The sequence below is a fragment of the Pinus tabuliformis genome, chromosome 4_1 (assembly GCF_031772625.1).
Source record: "Pinus tabuliformis cultivar Carrire ecotype Pingquan chromosome 4_1, CPIR1, whole genome shotgun sequence".
Lineage (NCBI taxonomy): Eukaryota > Viridiplantae > Streptophyta > Pinopsida > Pinales > Pinaceae > Pinus > Pinus tabuliformis.
This window is the reverse complement of record NC_142303.1, coordinates 462,534,327-462,541,200: the sequence shown is the minus strand read 5'-3', so window position 1 is coordinate 462,541,200 and position 6,874 is coordinate 462,534,327.

Here is a 6,874-nt window from a genome sequence, read left to right as displayed (position 1 = left end):
ATTTAATCGAAATGCATTATTTCCAATCTTTTCCATAATCTTGAAAGGGCCATACCTGATAGGTTTCAATTTCTAACCTTCTCCTTTCAACTTGTCTTTACTCATATACAACCAAACCTGATTGTCGACCTGAAAATGATGATCAACTTGATGCTTGTCATGGTGCATTTTATACTTTGCTTGACTCTTCTCTAACTGATCCTGCACTGCTGCATGTATCTATTGTATCTGTTGAATGAACTTAACTACTTTGTTCGCATCATCATGTTCACCCACTTTATCCTCTTCACCGAACATGAAATCCATCGGTGACTTCGATAGATACCCAAAACATGTTTCGAATGGCGATCGATTAGTTGATGAATGTAAGGCTCGATTGTAAGCATGTTGCACATAAGGTAAAGATTCATCCCACAACTTAGGATGTTTATTGCAATAACCTCGGAGAATATGTATGACTATCTTGTTCACCACTTCAGTTTGTTCTTCGGTCTGTGGATGAAAAGTTGTGCTCTTCTTCAGCTTTGTGTCCATGAGTTCCCATAAAGTGGACCAAAATTCTCCTACAAAACGAGTGTCTCAATCAGAAATAATGGAAGTAGGTAACCCAAAATGAACCCATACCTGATCGAAGAACATCTTTGCAGTCTGTTCAGCTGTCACTTGCTTTTTGCATGGAACAAGAATACACATCTTGTTGAATCTGTCAACCACAACATACAGGTAATCATGCCCTCTCCTGGACATAGGAAGTCCTCCAACAAAATCCATGGAAATATTGTCCCATGGTCGCAAAGGAACTGGAAGTGGCATGTATAAACCAATCTTTCGATTGCTTGGTTTGCTAGTCGAACACATCACACATCCTTTAATGTATTTAGCAACAGTTTCATACATATGAGGCCAGTAACAATACCTTTGAACTTGTGTCATTGTTTTTCTTACTCCAAAATGTCTTGAAATACGAGAAGAATGTGCTTCCCGAACAACATGTGCTCTTTCTGTCTGCGGTATGCATAACTTACCCAATGATATAACAACCTATCATGAACATAATAATTGATTTCTACAACCTGAGCACCATGAGTTAGTGATTCATAAATATCTTTGAAATTAGCATCCATACCATATTGTTCTATATAACTTTCATGCTTTAAAGAACTACTATGCAGCACTATTGAAGCATTCAAAGATGGTCTAGACAACATATCAACTACTTTTTCTGTGACAACTTTCTTGTACTTAATTACTAAGTGAAATTGTTGAAGAAATCCCATCCATATGTAATGACGAGATTGTTGCAACTTAGTTTGAGACTGAAGGTACTGAAGCGGCTGATGATCTGTGTGAATCACTGTTTCCTTACCCATTAAATAATGTTTCCATTTCTTAACACTTTCAACCAAAGCAAATAGTTCTTTATCATATGTCGGATAATTCATTACTGCCTTAGAAAAAGTTTCTGAATGAAAAAAAATTGGTTTCCCTTTTTGAAGTAAGACTGCACCCATTGCATAACCACTAGCATCTGTTTCAATTTCAAATTGTTGTTGAATATCTGGTAAAGCTAAGATTGGTGTTGTGACTATTTTTTGCTTAAGTGTGTCAAAAAAATTTTGTTGTTTACCTCCCCACTGAAAGGGAACTTTAGAACCTATTCAAGCATGCAACGATGAAGCAATCAAAGAAAATTGAGCAATAAATTTTCTCCAATACTGAATTGCACCTAAAAAACTCTTAACTTCAATCACATTCTGTGGTCTTGGCCACTTAACAATCACATCGATTTTAGCTGGATCTATTTTTAAACTTCCGCCTCCAACTATGTAACCAAGATAAGTTAGTGAAGTTTTCCAAAACTTATATTTGGAAAGTTTAAGGTACAATTTTTCTCTGTGCAATACTTCAAAAACCTGCTTAACATGCTCTTCTATACTAGAACTGAAAATAAAAATGTCATCTAAGTAGTTTATGACAAATTATCAATGTATGGGTGGAAAACATCATTCATAACCTGCGTGAAAGTTGGTGGTGCATTACACAAACCAAAAGGCATTACTAACCATTCAAATAGTCCCTGCCTAGTTTTGAATGCAGTCTTCCAGATGTCATTTTTTGCTATGCAGATTTGATGATACCCACTTCTTAAATCTAACTTAGTGAAATAGACAACATTTTTCAGTTGATCAAGTAAATCATCTATCCTGGGAAGAGGATACATGTTTTTTATTGTTATCTTGTTTAAGGCCCTGAAGTCGACACACATTCTCCATGTCCCGTCTTTCTTAGGAACCAAAATTATGGGTGAGCCACATGGAGATGAACTAGGTCGAATAAAACCTTTTTCAATCAATTCTTGGATTTGTTTCTTTATTTCTTCATTCTCTATAACTGATAGGTGATACATTCTGATATTAGGAAGAGGGGCATCAGACATTAATTGTATTTCATGTTGTATTTCTCTTTTAGGAGGAATATTTTTCGGTTCCTTAAATAGATTTTGAAAAGAATCTACCACTTTAACCAATCTATCTTTGAACTGAGATTCACAACCTGAAAAAAACATCCTGTCGATCCTTATGTTGTTCTTTTACAACCATAAGTACATATTTCTTACTTGAACTTATTAATCTCTTCATCTGATTAACTGAAACTAAATCCAAGTGTGTTTTAAGTTTATGTGCCCTGACAATAAATTCAATCCCATCTTTCTTAAGATGATATTTATGCTCTTTCCTATAAAACATTGCATCACGATCATAGAGATAAGGACTTCCTAGCACTACTCCACATATATCTGTTGGAATCACATCTAAATCCACTTCATCAATGTAGTTATTTGTTATGGAAAATTTTAACCGACACTGCTTTGTGACATTAATATGAGTCTCTTTATTTAGCCAACCTAGAGGGTATGGTCTTGGATGATTATGTGTCTCCAAACCCAATTTCTTAACTAAATCTTCAAATATTAAATTTTCCTATGATCCAATATCAAATAATGTATCTATTTTTGTGTGCTTAGAAGTTATCCTTATGTGAAATAATTCAACCCTTTTATCCTCATTTAGATGATTTTGGTTTGAAGAAGGTGTAAAAGTGCTAGAACTTGAACCAGTATCAGAAGTTTTACCTGTTGAAACCATTGCGGTTATTTTACCTTCATCACCTGAGTCGGAGCCCAAATCTTGTTGGATTGTTGTATTGGCCTTCTTTTCACCTTTCTTCTTTTGGAACTTCTTTGGTCTGAGTTCTGGGTGAAGTTTCCAACATTTGGACTCATCATGTCCAATCCTCTGGCAATGAGTACAAGTAGGTCTTTCACCTTCCTTCTGAGTTGTCGCTGATCTCTTTCCCTTCAGATTGCCCTTCTTCTTGTTGTCTTTGAAATCCTTGATTTCCAATTGCCTGGATGGTTTCTATGAAAACTTGAATGGTCTGCCACCTGATTCAACATGTATGGCTTAAACACACACTTCATCAAAATCATCAGGATTAAACATCAATAACGTATGCTGCAAGTATGAATGTAAACTGTCGATGTATTTTAATAAAGTTTCACGTGTATATAATGAAATACCAAGCGCCAATGCTTTCTTTCTAAACTCCTTGACACTCTGCCCTTTACCTTGTCTCAAATGCTGCCAATCAATAACAGCTTGCTGCATGTATCCTAAAGGATAGAATTGTTTCCTAAGAGATTATAAAAACTTAGACCATGAAGAGATGACTTTTCCTTTCCGCTTTACATCTATTTGAGTTTTACTTTCCCACTAGATTATAATTGTTCCCCCCATTCTAAGTGTAGCTAATTGAATTTTCGTTTTATCGTCAGAAATGTTCTGAATGCAACAATACACTTCTAACTGCTTAATCCAGTTATCTAGCTTTTCAAGATTCATTTCGCCATCATAAATAGGTAACTCAAATTTTACATCAAGTTTCAAAAGAGATGTTTTCTTAGGTTTCTTTTCTGTTTCATATTCTGAACTGGAAGAAGAAGATGATGATGATGATGATGATGATGATGGAGATGATGGAGGTGAAGTAGGTTTATCATCGTTGCCTTTACCTTTGTCCTTCTTCAATGTCTTTGACGAAGAAGCTGTGTCTCTCGCCTTCTTATCTTTGTAGAGTTCTCCAACATCTGTTGCATACTCAAGAATGCTTGCTGAAACTGTTCCTCGCTCATCTTAGTTTTAGGATTTGCACCTGCATTAGATCCTGTCATGGTCGACTTATGAGTGACTCGCTTTCCAATTTCTGGATCAATCTCCTTGAGAATTCCTTCTCCACGTTGCGACTTTGACTTGGCTAACATTCAATGACAAATTCTACAAACGCAACTTGCTCTGATACCAAATTATATGATCTGAAATGATCATATGTTAAACTGAAGTAGAATTTATTAATGCTAACAGTGAACTTAAAGTTAACATTCAGTTCACTGTTGGCATTAATAAATTCTACGTCAGTTTAACATATGATCATTTCAGATCACATATGTGGATATTAGTTAGACTTGTAATCCATTTATCTAGGTTCAACGTTGAAACCACTCATATAATAGATATATAATAAATATAAAATTTATAAAATCAATTCATCTATATAGTTTGTTGATTTAATTTTCCAACTTCATAGATTCTTTTTGTAAACTAGAGCATTTTATATTTCTTCAAAGAGAAAGTACATTCAAATTACATCCATAACCCTTGTCATTTTCATGGAAGCAAATAAAGAAGAAAGACAAAGATATCCTCTCAACAACAGAGAATCCAAAAAAGGCTAGACTTCACTATTCTATCCAACACCTAGATAGCTATATCTAACAAAATGTCAAACAACATTCTCTAGAGAACAAACATCTTGTAGCCAAAAGAAAAGATATGATAGTCATAATCCCGAACCATCCACACTTCTAGGTAACAACATAAATTAGACCAAGTACCATACACCCAAAGGTGAAAGGTATCCACAAAGTCAACCTTGTTGCACCGTTGACATAAAACATAAGAAAAAAATCAAACATTGCAGCACCCGCGAGCATCACAGTCTCCAATTACAACAACCAACAACCAGCAAAAAAATCCTTGTTGATGAAATGTTAAACTAGTTCCTAGTATAATTAGTAATCCTTTCCAACAAACATGTTGAGACCATCTATGGGAAACTAACCGCATACCCCTACTCGCACCAGAGTGGTTACAAAAAGAAATGGAAACCACAATATGGGAGCATAAAATTTGGTATGGAAAATAATATTCAATACCCTATTCATACCAAATGATTTGCACAATTCGGAAGTGATTAAAAAAGAATCATAGGATTCCACATGTCTCTATACTGAAGATGAAGAAACTTTTGATACCAGCTATTAATCTGGAGCACCATCCACTGGTGGATCCATGGGGTCAAGAGGTTCTATGAGGTCTCTTGAAGCAAAATATGGTACGAAAAAACCTTCCACCCTACTCAGACGAGAGTCAATATTTTCAAGACATAATTTATGATGCCTTAGCATGCATTTAATATCTTCCAACCCAGAGAAAACATTGTAGTTTTCTACTTGTTTGTCCTTAAATATTAAATGTAGCAATGTGTCCATTTGTTGATACAGGGACAAGGAGTGCAAGAAATGGAGTCTCCTCTTTTGAAAGTGTTTCATATTCAAAACCCAATTCAAGCCATATTCAACAACCCTTGAATCAGAGTGATAGGGGTGATCCCTTGATTCCTTCGATTCCAACAACATAATCTCCCTCTGAACTTCAAGGGGGATTGCATCAAAAAAATTTGCCACCAAGTCGTAGGCAAAAGTTCGAGTTCGTTTGAACCCAACATTTCTTACTACTCTTTTTCTTGCCATTCTCTAGTGACGGGGGATAATTATAGAAGCAAAGGAACAATGTAGACATGCACTAATGGAACCATGAACAAAGTAACAATCAAACGGGCAAACTACCGTCCCTTTAATTATAGACCAAAAAATAACCAAGTCAGCCCCTAAGTTCCAAACCAAAGGACCAAGTTCAAGCAAGCTTTGGAACTCACCACACATTAATGACATAAGATAATTAACAAACCGGAGCCCAACGAAATTCAATTTTTTACTGTTCTAGATAATTAGACTATCCCTAATAACATTTTTAATGCTTGCACACAGAGGAATTGACACTAGGAACAAGGTAAAAACCAAACTATACTAAACCCTATTGACCACAATTAAGAAAATTGATATCCTTAATCACAAACCTATAGTATCCCAACAATGAGAATAAGAGAGGTCTGTGTAAAACCTTAAATATGGACCAAAACTCAATAACCAATATTAAAGTTCCCATAATTTCAATACCACAGAGAGATGTAACCAGGATACCAGCACCCAAAAGCAAGGACTATGCAAGGGTAAGAAATACCTTGAGAATTACTATCCAAAAAAGGAAAAATTGAACAAATGGCCACTAACTCGAAAACAAGCCCAACCTTTGTCACATACAATTATACAATGACAGACATCGACCCAACAAATTCTTTAGAGTGGGAAAGAGCGGCCAAAGTACCAGAGTCACACTAACAAGAAAGACCTCCACAACATGCCAACATAAAAACAAAGGACTTTGTATCAAATGTGCACATGTGAATGAGGATGAGGAATTACCCTCACCTAGATTCCCATTGTGAACATATCTCTTCCACCCTGGTGCATTACCTCTGCACTTATAACAATGCGATAGTAGGTACCCACTCTAAGATTTAACAATAATTCGACGCCATGCCATCTTAAGAAGACGACATGTGTAATGGGAACATTGTTTCCAACAAAGGCCCGTTCCCTATAGTGTTCACACCCCTATTGAGGACAAACTGATCA